Genomic DNA, 13,595 nt, shown 5'->3' with positions numbered 1-13,595 from the left:
CAATCATGACACTCCAAGAAAATGCAACAGTATGAATATTCATGCCCTACCACATAAATATGAATGCAATTATGTGAGTGCAATGACATGATCCATTTATTATCAAGCAATTCTAAGCAAAAATTTCTAAGTCCAAAGGGGGGATAAGTGCTACTGCAACGTAGGTGTTATCCCCAGTCATGAATGTACGTTATCAGTCCCCAGGGATACTAGCTAGTTGCGAGTCAAGAGCGTGCCGATTTTGGAACCACATCGTTACCTAGCAAACCCCTATTAATAACCATCCCATGATACCACTACATCGAATCCAACATCGCATGTAGGGTATACCCGTCACCAAATCAAACATCGCGTGAGGGTCTGTCACGACGTTGACATCTTCGCACCTCAGTCACTGAAAATCGTCCCCAACCACGGACTGTCGGACGAGAGCATTAGCTAATACGTAAACCCCTATTGGCAAGGGTTGTAGCACCAAGGTGGTTATCCTAGCCCAATGCATTCTAATATGCCACAACACAATTCAATCACACTCACACACACCTTGAGCATGCAGTGCCGTCGACACCAACCATTGGCCACCCTGCACCCCAGTCACACACACACACTCACCCTGAGTATGCAGTGCCGCCGGCACCAATCGTTGGCTACCCTGCACCCTAGTCACACACACACACACACACACACACACACCCTGAGCATGCAGTGCCGCTGGCACCAACCGTTGGCCACCCTGCACCCTAGTCACACACTGATGAGCACATTTATGTGTGAAATCTAGGGTAGTAAAACATGCATTTTACATATTTAGAATGGAGCTACCTTGGGTTTTATTCTATTTTTGCAGGTTTTATATTTTCAAGGCCTTAACAACTATCGGGCGCTATATCTTCAATTTTACACGTAAAGAGGTCCTATTTCTTTTCATGGTTGCGAAGAGGATGAAATTCTGAGCAAGATGGAAGTGTTCAATTAAAAGTACACATTCGTTTGGTCACCCGTACAAATGATTATTTTTTTCGGGTCAGAAAAAGAATAATGGATCAGAACTGAACCGAGATGCAGAACCAGCCCGTTTGTAATTGTCCCAGAGGTACAAGGAATACTCCAAATTCCAACAAGGATCGATGGACCACATCCTTAAGTGATTAAAGATTTGTTTTTGGTAACAACAACTACTTAGCGTAGTTGGTGAGCTATGGTGTACAAAATTCCCTTGCTCACCAAGAGGTCTCAAGTTCGAATCTTATAGTTGTTTTTTTTAGAGAATTTGTTGAAGATTTCCTGATTTTCACTCACTTAAAGCACTAAGGGCATGGAGGGGATTTCCACATCAAATTAGAAGCAAGGAAAATCGTGGAAGCAAGAAGAGAAGAAAAAAAAAAGGAAAGAAAAAAAAAGGGGAGAAACAAAGATTGTCCAAATCTTCTCTCTCCTCCACATCATCATCCACCAAAAGATTGTCCAAATCACATAAAGCAAGAAGGAAGAAAATCGTCCCTAGGAGAGAGAAAAAAGAAGAAAAATAAATTAGAAAAAAAGAGGAAAGAAAATAAGCAAAAAATTATAGGAAAATTTATTTCTCTCTTCTCTCTCCTCCACCTTAGCACTTTTGGTCTCAAAAGATCTCACAATCAATTGTGGGTTTCTCTCTTTTAGGAAAGAGAAAATTGTTACCCTACCTCCCCATTCCCTATAAATACAACTCATGTAAGAGGAGGGGAGACAATTCATTCTTCTTCTAGTTTTTTTTAGTTGCTCTCTCTTTCTCTTGCTCTCTCTTTAGTTTTAGTTCTTCTTTATCTTTTCTTCAATCACTTTTGTAATAGTTTTTTTTTATTTCAATTAATGCAAGCACTCTTTTATTCTTATTCAGCCTTTTTATGTTTATGATTTATGCAATTGAGTTGTAATTTTTTAAGTTATAGTTCTAGGCTTAGATCTAGGTGACAAGATCACGAGCCGTGGAGCAATTTTTTTTTCAAGTTCAAGCATTGATTCAAGTAAGTAGGCTCCGTCAGTAGTCTTCTCTCCCCCCTCTCATTCTCTCTTCTGACTACCCTTTCTTTCTTAATTTAGGATTTTTATTTTCAGTCGTTACATTATTGCTATCCCTTTCCCACAAGGTTCATGGCTAGTGTATGTGTTGGCTTTGCCCCTCCTAGCCATAGAACCATCAATTTATTGTTTTTATTTTAATTGTCTCCTTTTCCCTAAAGCCAAGTAGAGAAACCCTTGTAAGAGTGACTCTCTGGTCAAGTAGGGAAGCTCATATTATGATGCATCCCTCGGGCTAAGTAGAGAAACCTACTTGTGAGTCTCTCTCTAGCTTTATCCCCTTTCTTTTACTTTATTTTTATTTCAGCATTTTTTCCTTTATTTATTATTTTTTTTAATTGCGTGGGTTGTTTATTTTCAGTTATTTATTTATTTAATTTTAATTGCGTGGCTTGCGTCTTTAAATTCTTAGATGACGAATGGTTAGGACGTTATTTTAGATACATATGTTTAGGACGGTAATTAGAATTAGATCACAACCATTAATCGGTTCACTTTCGCATTATTAAAAGAAATAAAAAAATAAAGTGGTTGCTCTCCCTGTGTTCGACCCGTAGCTACACTGATCCGTACGCTTGCGGTTACATTTTAAATCTCAAACAAGTTTTTGGCGTCGTTGCCGGGGAGACAGTTCCATGTTATTTTTCACTTTCTTTTGGTAAATCGGAGTGCTTTGTTTGCTTTGTTTTATATTTTTCCTTTTCTTTTATTGAATTCCTGAGAAGAACAACTTGCAATAATAGTTGTATCAGTGGAGGTCGCCATGCCTCACAGTATGATAAAGACAGGTTTCACCCTGTAGCAGTACCTCAGGAATTGACCTGAGCAACCCCGGATCCCTGCCGGTAAGCTCCCAAAAAGCAAAAAAAATCAAAAAATCAAAAAAAAAAAAAGTTTTGCTATCCATTCTTTTGTGCATGTCTTACTTTAGTTGTGGGTAGTTTTTCTGTTGCATTAGTGTTAAGTGGGTACGTAATACTAAGAATCGGTTAGAAAGAAGAGATCCAACAAGTAGTGACCCTATACGTTTGCTCTCTTTAAAACCCTTCAATATGGGAGACCAACAGCAAAACCCTTCACCTAAATCTCTGAAAGATAGGTTCTACCCTGCTAGAACAGCCCAACCTTCCTGCATAGTTCTACCACAAGCCCAGGGCAATAATTTTGAACTCAAATCTCAATACATCACTATGTTGCCCCACTTCCATGGGTTGACCTCTGAGGATGCATACCTATTTCTAAGGGAATTTGAAGAGGTATGTGTTCTAATTAAGATCCAACAGCTTTCTGATGATGCTGTTGAGCTTAGGTTTATCACTTTTGCATTGAAAGACCAAGCTAAGAAGTGGTTGTATGGGTTACCCACAAATTCCATAACCTCATGGGAACAGTTCACAGTTGTCTTCCTTAAGAAGTTTTTCCCAACTCACAAGACCAATAAGCTTAGAAGTGATATCCTTCAGTTTAGGCAAAAGCCTAGTGAGTCATTTTCCAAACTTATGGAGAGATTCAAGGATCTACTCCAAGAATGCCCTCACCATGGCCTAGACCTATGGCATTTATGTCAAATAATTTATGAGGGTATTGATTACCCAACTAAACAAATGATAGAGTCTATGTGCCCTGAGGGATTCACATCCTTTACAGATGAAGGAAAGGCATGGGAATTTTTACTTGACTTAGCTGACAAAACCCGTGAGTGGGAATCAACCCAAGAGAGTGAAAGAACCATAGGAGGAAAAGGATATTTTGTGGATGGGATAGTAGCCAAGGAAGCCCATTTGGATAGCCTAATCAAGAGGATTGAGGCTATTGTTCCTAGAGAGCCATCATCAGTCAATTTGGTTAAGATTTGTGCTTGGTGCCAGTCCCCTGGACATGTCATAGAAGAATGCCCCAACACCTCTGGGGGCACTTCTAATGATAGTGTTAATGCCTTATACCAGAATAATCCATATAGTAACACCTACAATCCAGGATGGAGAAATCACCCAAATTTCTCTTGGAATCAGGGCAACCAAGCAGGACCTTCCAATTTCTATAATCAAGGTCAACCTGGACCCCAAAGGCCTCCCTTTGCACAACAATCTTTTTCCCAAAATACTTTTCCTAGGTCAAATGTAGGACCTCAGGCGAGTTTTCCTAGGGCCCCTCTCCTATCATCTTATCAGCAACCCCCTGGGTTTACTAACACTGGAGAGGCAAGTAGAATAAGTGACTTGGAAAAAAATATGGCCCTCCTCATGACAAGCCATCAAAATCTTACGAGAGAACTTACCCAAGTTGTCTCAATTATGCGTGAGAGGGAGAAGGGAACTTTACCCAGTCAACCAGAGCCTAACCCTAGGCATCATCAACCTGTTAGTTTACAAGGACCAACTAATGCACCACTGAATATAGTACAAGGTCAGACCCAACAAGGGCCCTCTAACCAATGTAATGTTGTTTATGCCCTTAGGAGTGGTAGAGAGTACCTACAGAGCGTTCCTAAATCTTCCTCATCTATTACTCATGTTAACTCTCCTTCAGTTGAGGACACAAGTGTGCCTCTTGTTCCAGGTTCGTCTGATGAACCTAAAGATTTTTCTGAAACTAAAGATGATTTGGTTGAGGAAACCAAAAATGATTCTTCTGAACAGGGGCAAATCCCTAACAGTCCTTATGTTCATCCTGTCCCATTTCCTAATCGCTTGGTAAACAAAAAGAAGACTGCTTCCATGGACAAAATTTTAGAAGTCTTCAAAAAGGTAGAAGTGAACATCCCTCTTTTGGATGCCATATCCCAGATCCCCGCCTATGCAAAGGTACTAAAAGATTTGTGTACTCACAAACGTATCACTAGTGTGCCCAAAAAGGCGTTCTTGGCAGGTAACATTAGTTCCATAATTACTCAGCCCATAGCAGCCAAGTATAAGGATCCAGGGAGCCCTACCATATCTTGTGTCATAGGCAACACCTATATTGAGCATGCCTTACTTGACCTTGGCGCAAGTGTGAATCTTTTACCTTACCATGTGTACAAGCAACTAGGATTAGGAGAATTGAAAGCCACTGGAACTACTCTTCAGTTGGCAGATAGGTCTGTTAAGATTCCTAAAGGGATGGTTGAGGATGTCTTACTAAAGGTGGGGGAATTTATTTTCCCTGTTGATTTCATTGTGTTAGATACTAAGCCCTTCTCAACCAAGGATGAGATCCCAATAATTCTAGGAAGACCATTCTTGGCTACCAGTAATGCATTAATCAATTGCCGGAATGGTTTCCTAAGATTATCTTTTGGTAACCAAACTGTTGAGTTTAACATGTTTAGGATTGGCAAGCAACCACATATGGAAGAAGAGATCAATATGCTTGAGGATTTTCTGGATTTTTCTGATGATTTAGTTACCAACTTTGATATTGATTTTGATTCAGAATTCCAAGAGTGTATGGATGAGTTGGATGATGATAGTGAAAATTTCTTTTCTGAAGTCTTGAGTCTTCACACACTTGTGGAGCCCTTAGGACCCCTTTCCAATTCCATTCCCAAACCTTCCATAGTTGAGCCCCCTAAGCTAGATCTTAAGGAGTTGCCATCTAATTTGAGATATGCTTTCCTAGGGCCTGACCAGACTCTTCCTGTAATAATTTCTTCAAATTTGACTTCTAGCCAGGAAGAGGAGTTACTTAAAGTGTTAAAAGATAATAAGGAAGCCCTAGGTTGGACCATGGCTGATATCAAGGGTATAAGCCCTTCCATTGTGCAACATCATATACATCTTATGGAGGATTCCAAACCATCCACGGAACCCCAAAGAAGAGCTAACCCAGTGATGATGGAAGCCATTAAGAAAGAGATCCTAAAGTGCTTGGATCATGGAATAATTTATCCTATTTCTGACAGCCAATGGGTAAGCCCAGTTCACGTAGTGCCTAAGAAGTCTGGTGTGACTGTAGTTCCTAATGCCAATAATGAGTTGATCCCTACCCGTGTCCAAACAGGATGGCGTGTGTGCATTGACTACAGGAAGTTAAATGCGGCAACCTGGAAGGACCACTTCCCATTGCCATTCATTGACCAGATGTTAGAGAGGTTAGCTGGACATGAATACTATTGCTTTCTTGATGGATATTCCGGCTATAACCAAATCCCAATTGCTTTAGAGGACCAACATAAGACCACTTTTACATGCCCATATGGAACATTTGCTTACAGGCGTATGCCCTTTGGGCTTTGCAATGCCCCTGCTACGTTCCAACGATGCATGATGAGCATTTTTTCTGACATGGTCGAAAAATTCTTAGAAGTATTTATGGATGACTTTTCAATTCATGGGAATTCCTATTCTGAATGTCTTCATCATCTTTCCCTAGTTTTGAAAAGGTGCATATCTAAGAATTTGGTTTTGAATTGGGAGAAATGCCATTTTATGGTTAAATCTGGTATTGTTTTAGGCCATGTAATATCCAAGGAGGGAATTAAGGTAGATAGAGCCAAAGTGGATTTAATTGATAATTTACCACCTCCTCAATCTGTTAAGGATGTTCGGTCTTTTCTAGGGCATGCAGGCTTCTACAGAAGGTTTATTAAGAACTTTAGTCAGTTAGCCCGACCTCTCACCTCATTACTTGTCAAAGATCAGACTTTTGAGTTTTCCAAAGAGTGCCTAGAATCCTTCAAGCAACTTAAGAAGGAGTTGACCAATGCACCCATTGTTCAACCACCTGTTTGGACTGAACCTTTTGAACTGATGTGTGATGCTTCAGATTTTGCCATAGGAGCAGTTTTAGGTCAAAGGATTAATAAGTTACCCACTGTCATTTACTATGCTAGTAGGACCTTAAATGATGCACAACTCAATTATACAACCACTGAAAAAGAATTTTTAGCTGTTGTGTTTGCATTAGAAAAGTTTCGGTCTTACTTAGTTGGTTCACATGTGGTGGTGTATACTGATCATTCTGCCCTCAGATACCTAGTTCAGAAGAAGGATGCCAAAGCCCGTCTCATTAGGTGGGTTTTACTTTTGCAAGAGTTTGATTTAGAAATTAGGGATAAGAAAGGAGTTGAAAACCTAGTTGCAGACCATTTATCCCGGCTTCCCAATTCCTTGACTGTTGATTCTCCAGTCAACGAGAACTTTCCAGATGAACAATTATTTGCAATGTCCAGTGAACCATGGTTTGCTGACATTGTCAACTTCTTAGTTTCAGGTGTGACTCCGGATCACTGGTCCACCCAAGATAAGTATAGGTTTCATTCCCAAGTTAAGCACTTTTTCTGGGATGATCCTTATTTGTTTAAGATATGTCCAGATCAGATTATCCGACGATGTGTTCCTGATCATGAGCAACATTCCATTCTCTCTTTTTGTCATGATCATGCATGTGGTGGACACTTTGGACCTAAGAAGACTGCCGCAAAGGTTCTCCAATGCGGATTTTATTGGCCCACTCTTTTTAGAGATGCTTTTGATTTTTGCAAGGCTTGCCCTGCCTGCCAGTCTTTTGGCCGTATCAATAAAAGGAACATGATGCCCCTCAACCCTATTTTGGTAGTTGAGATCTTTGATGTATGGGGCATCGATTTTATGGGACCATTCCCTAATTCCTTTGGGAATTTGTACATACTTTTGGCCGTTGATTATGTTTCTAAATGGATAGAGGCCATACCTTGTAAATCTAATGACCACAAAGTGGTGGTCCAGTTTCTCAAAGAGAACATTTTTTCCCGCTTTGGTGCACCACGTGCAATAATTAGTGATAGGGGTACTCATTTTTGTAATCGGCCTTTTGAGGCCCTAATGAAAAAGTATGGGATCACCCATAAGTTATCTACCCCTTATCACCCCCAAACTAGTGGCCAAGTGGAGGTGTCTAATAGGCAGATCAAACAAATCTTGGAGAAAACTGTTAATCCCAACCGTAAGGATTGGTCCCTTAGGCTCATTGATGCCTTGTGGGCCCATCGGACTGCATTCAAGACTGACCTTGGCCAGTCTCCCTACCGTTTGGTGTATGGAAAAGCTTGTCACTTACCAGTTGAGTTGGAGCATAAGGCCTTTTGGGCCATTAAGAAGCTTAACTTTGATTTGTCTGATGCGGGAATTCATCGTAGGCTCCAACTATCTGAGTTGGAGGAACTTAGGAATGAAGCCTATGAAAGTTCTAGAATTTACAAGGAAAAGACCAAAGCTTTCCATGATAAACACATTCTGCGTAAATCTTTTGCAATTGGTGATAAGGTCTTATTGTACAACTCTCGATTGCATCTTTTTCCTGGTAAGCTTAGATCCCGATGGGATGGCCCATTTATTGTTCATAATGTATATCCCCATGGGGCTGTGGAGATTTTGAATCCAGGAACAGGGGTAATTTCGAAGGTTAATGGTCAGCGTTTGAAACCGTTCCTCGAGTTTCCCACTACTAGTAGTGAAGAGGTCATGGATCTCCATGAACCTCTTTACACTGATGATTAACTGTTATTCAGGTATGACCCCCTTGCATTGTCTTTGCTTTTAATTCTTTCCATGCATTGAGGACATTGCATGACTTAAGTGTGGGGGAGGGAAACCAGTTTTTGTTTTTTTTTCTTTCACTTTGTTTTGTTTGTTTTTCTTTTTATTTTTGAGCTTGCTAAGGATGAAGTCCTACTTTGGCTTTTGGCTAATGATCATACCATTCGGTTGCTTGATGTATGAAAATAAAAGTTTTGATTAAGGTACCCATTTTGAACGTATAAAAACCCTGTTGAGAAGAAAGAAACAAGCATGTGTCTTGAGATGGGACTTTCTTTTGAAAAATAAGAGACCCCTGTTTTATGGTGATGGACCATATGTAAGTCTGTGGGTTCCTTGTACTTTTGATTTGGAGTTGAGACCTTCTTTTTAATTTGGCATGGGTTGACAAATGCACAATTTTAAATGAAATGTGAAATGTGGTATAAAGAAGAATAAGAGTTGATTCCCTTGGAACTAGACAGGGCATTGCGCCTCAGGAAGCGTGGTGTCTTGATCGAAATTCCTTGGGAGGAAACTTCTGAAGTAACTCTAGCATCACTGCCTTTGTGGACATATGCAAAAAGCGAAGCTACATAGTAACTTGGGTGTCTGGTGTTTGCTCCACCATGTCATTCAGGCCAAAAGTAGTGGAGTAGAATAGAGTTTATTATTCAAAAAAAAAAAGAGAAAAAAAATGTGCAAATGTCATTATTGCTTGGTAACATGTTTGGTCAAAAACACTCCAACGCCTTAGTCATTGGTTCCCTATTTCTTCACAAGTGGTTTTGCCTTAAGATAAGGATGTTTTGGAAGAGACGAGGTGAGTTCCAAATTAAGAAATATGCTAGTGCCTGGAATTGATAAAGGGTAATAAAAGTTCAAGTGTGGGGGTCCCTTGTAAGAGAAATTATCTTTGCTCCGGATCGGTATGAGCCTTACCTTTAGCCAAAGTTGGGATTTGTTTATTCTGAATTTTGGGTGTATATTCACTGCAAACACCCACGAGACACAACTCGTCCACTAGGGGTGACCTAGGGGTTTAAAGGCTTGTTGCACATGCTAAGTGCAACCGTGATTCCTACGAAAGTGAGTTAGGTTTTTTTTGTTTTATTCTTTTTCTTTTTGTTTTGCTCGAGGACTAGCAAAGTCTAAGTGTGGGGGAATTCTGATGAGCACATTTATGTGTGAAATCTAGGGTAGTAAAACATGCATTTTACATATTTAGAATGGAGCTACCTTGGGTTTTACTCTCTTTTTGCAGGTTTTATATTTTCAAGGCCTTAAGGACTATCGGGCGCTATATCTTCAATTTTACACGTAAAGAGGTCCTATTTCTTTCCATGGTTGCGAAGAGGACGAAATTCTGAGCAAGATGGACGTGTTCAATTAAAAGTACACATTCGTTTGGTCACCCGTATAAATGATTATTCTTTTTCGGGTCAGAAAAAGAATAATGGATCAGAACTGAACCGAGATGCAGAACCAGCCCGTTTGCAATTGTCCCAGAGGTACAAGGAATACTCCAAATGCCAACAAGGATCGATGGACCACATCCTTAAGTGATTAAAGATTTGTTTTTGGTAACAACAACTACCTAGCTTAGTTGGTGAGCTATGGTGTACAAAATTCCCTTGCTCACCAAGAGGTCTCAAGTTCGAATCTCATGGTTGTTTTTTTTAGAGAATTTGTTGAAGATTTCCTGCTTTTCACTCACTTAAAGCACTAAGGGCATGGAGGGGATTTCCACATCAAATTAGAAGCAAGCAAAATCGTGGAAGCAAGAAGAGAAGAAAAAGAAAAAAAAAAGGAAAGCAAAATCGTGGAAGCAAGAAGAGAAGAAAAAAAAAAGGAAAGAAAAAAAAGGGAGAACCAAAGATTGTCCAAATCTTCTCTCTCCTCCACATCATCACCAAAGATTGTCCAAATCACACAAAGGAAGAAAAAAAAATCGTCCCTAGGAGAGAGAAAAAAAGAAGAAAAATAAATTAGAAAAAAAAGGAAAGAAAATAAGCAAAAAATTATAGGAAATTTCTCAAAATTTATTTCTCTCTTCTCTCTCCTCCATCTTAGCACTTTTGGACTCAAAAGATCTCACAATCAATTGTGGGTTTCTCTCTTTTAGGAAAGAGAAAATTGTTACCCTACCTCCTCCATTCCCTATAAATACAACTCATGTAAGAGGAGGGGAGACAATTCATTCTTCTTCTAGTTTTTTTTTAGTTGCTCTCTCTTTCTCTTGCTCACTCTTTAGTTTTAGTTCTTCTCTATTTTTGCTTTAATCACTTTTGTAATAGTTTTTTTATGTCAATTAATGCAAGCACTCTTTTATTCTTATTCAGCCTTTTTATGTTTATGATTTATGCAATTGAGTTGTAATTTTTTAAGTTATAGTTCTAGGCTTAGATCTAGGTGACAAGATCACGAGCCGTGGAGCAATTTTTTTTTCAAGTTCAAGCATTGATTCAAGTAAGTAGGCTCCTTCAGTAGTCTTCTCTCCCCCCTCTCATTCCCTCTTCTGACTACCCTTTCTTTCTTAATTTAGGATTTTTATTTTCAGTCGTTACATTATTGCTATCCCTTTCCCCCAAGGTTCATGGCTAGTGTATGTGTTGGCTTTGCCCCTCCTAGCCATAGAACCATCAATTTATTGCTTTTATTTTAATTGTCTCCCTTTCCCTAAAGCCAAGTAGAGTAACCCTTGTAAGAGTGACTCTCTGGTCAAGTAGGGAAGCTCATATTATGATGCATCCCTCGGGCTAAGTAGAGAAACCTACTTGTGAGTCTCTCTCTAGCTTTATCCCTTTTCTTTTACTTTATTTTTATTTCAGTATTTTTTTCTTTATTTATTTATTATTATTATTTTTTTTAATTGCGTGGGTTGTTTATTTCAGTTATTTAATTATTTAATTTTAATTCCGTGGCTTGCGTCTTTAAATTCTTAGATAACGAATGGTTAGGACGTTATTTTAGATACATATGTTAGGACGATAATTAGAATTAGATCACAACCATTAATCGGTTCACTTTCGCATTATTAAAAGAAATAAAAAAATAAAGTGGCTGCTCTCCCTGTGTTTGACCCGTAGCTACACTGATCCGTACGCTTGCGGTTACATTTTAAATTTCAAACAATAGGCCTGTACCACTACTCTCAATGGAAACCTTTCATTTTTTGCAGCATGCACGCGAGCATCCATCGACAGCTTCTGACAGTCCCTGCCGGCAGAGCCTCTTTCTCTTATGTTCAGAGAGTGTTGGATGAGCTTGTGAGTTTATGAATAGAAATAAAATCCAATCAGAGAGAGAGAGAGAGAGAGAGAGAGAGAGAGAGAGAGAGAGAGAGAGAGAGAGAGAGAGAGAGAGAGAGAGAGATAAATGAACTTATCTGCCTATATATTGTGTGTATTTACATATATGTATGGTCATAATATGACTACCGGTTCTTCACATGAATTAGTATCTGCTACCAAGAGCCCTATTCAATGAAATAGTAATGATAAGAGTACTATAACTTTTTGAATTCTGTTCTATCCAAATTATGGCATTGGTTTTCTATCATGTCAGCTTTTTTGTTTTGTAATTCTTCTGCTGTATACAAATCATTGCAATTGTTTTCCATCAGGTTAATTTGTTCGTTACGTCACTGATATCTGATATTGATGAATTCATGTTTATCATATGTTAATTTCATCATCAAATATTAATCAACTTACATAGGAGCAGAAAGGCTAAACCTTTGTAACAGGAGATAAGGAACTCAAGACTTGAATTACCTGAAGGTACATCCAAGAGAAAAAAGCAAACTGTGCAGAAAAAGCAAAACCTTGAATTACCTTTAGATATGAATCAACTGCACGATAAAGTCCATCATCACAAGTTCTTGGTGATTCGGGTAAGGCCTCCGCTAGGACCTCGAACTTTGTCAAGGAAAGGTTTCTGTCTTTGGCAACTTCCAACCACCAATATGGGGGAACCTGCTGATTCGTATTGGGGCTTGATTCTTTCATCTCATTCCAGCTTGGACTAGAGACCTTTGTGGGTCTTCCTGTATAAGCCCACCTGCTACCTCTTGGGTTGGCACAAGCCTTCCAAGCAATAGATTCGCTACACGTATGTACTATCTGAAGGTTTTCTGCCCATGGAGAGAGTGGCTCACAACTCTTCAACACTAGAATGGAGTCTCTCCATGAAGACAAGACCACATAACTCAGAAAGGCTTCAGTTTTGAATATCAGTTTTCCTTCTTCAAAGTCCTCTGTCATCTCAAGATACTCTGCAGCACATCTAAGGCCTGAGATATTTGCAGCTGCGAGATAAACTGCAATTCCTTAACAGAATTTTGTAGCAAGCTCAAATGCATCAGCTCCACCTGGAAGATCATCCATTATTATCTTGTTCAAGTCTACATCCCGCGAATCATATATGATCCTGTTCATCCTTCCACTCATAGAAAGCAGGGGATACTTCCAATAGGAAGGGGTAAAAATTATAAACCCAAAAACGGAATCCATATATTTTACCAATTTTAAATTATAAAAATCCCCATCAGTTCATCTCCAATTTCAAATTATAAACAAACCTATCATTTAATCTATGATCTCAATTTCAGAAGCTTGGAAAAGTGTCTTGAGAGCAGAGAATCAATTACCTTGTGTAAGTGGAAACTAATATCTCCAATATGTACTAGAATGTCACTTGGAATATCAGTAGCAACATACCTATTTACAGAACAACACCATCTTGATTTAGGAACTTACAACCTCAAATCTTAGTATTGATTTCACAAGTAAAAACTAAATAAAAATGGATTTTTTTTTTGTTACTCTGTTCTCTAAAAAATTGCATGTATCTATTCTATGTATTAATTAAAACTAATGGTAGTCTTTGAGTGCAACTTTAGAGAAGATAGATTTAAGAGAACTGACTCAATTCCCTCTAATACCTAACTTTATATTTTGTGAATGATGTGAAGACATTTGACTAACATTTTACTTGGTATATCAAGCTAAATGGTAAAAGAATGTTGTAGTTACACACAATTATAAAAACACACAATGG

At 38.9% G+C, this 13,595-nt stretch overlaps 1 non-coding gene and 1 pseudogene across 1 annotated transcript; both read right to left on the bottom strand.

Moving 5' to 3' along the window:
- Positions 1-13,513, bottom strand: part of LOC122077883 — a 20,598-nt pseudogene extending 7,085 nt beyond the window's left edge.
- LOC122080421 lies at positions 3,498-3,604 on the bottom strand. Its single transcript, XR_006140717.1, has one exon. It is a non-coding gene; the product is annotated as a small nucleolar RNA R71 (small nucleolar RNA).
- Positions 13,514-13,595: the final 82 nt, after the last annotated feature.

This window comes from Macadamia integrifolia, chromosome 5 (genome assembly GCF_013358625.1).
Source record: "Macadamia integrifolia cultivar HAES 741 chromosome 5, SCU_Mint_v3, whole genome shotgun sequence".
NCBI lineage: Eukaryota > Viridiplantae > Streptophyta > Magnoliopsida > Proteales > Proteaceae > Macadamia > Macadamia integrifolia.
Note: the sequence above shows the minus strand (reverse complement) of the source record. Positions and strands in the feature narration are given on the sequence as shown.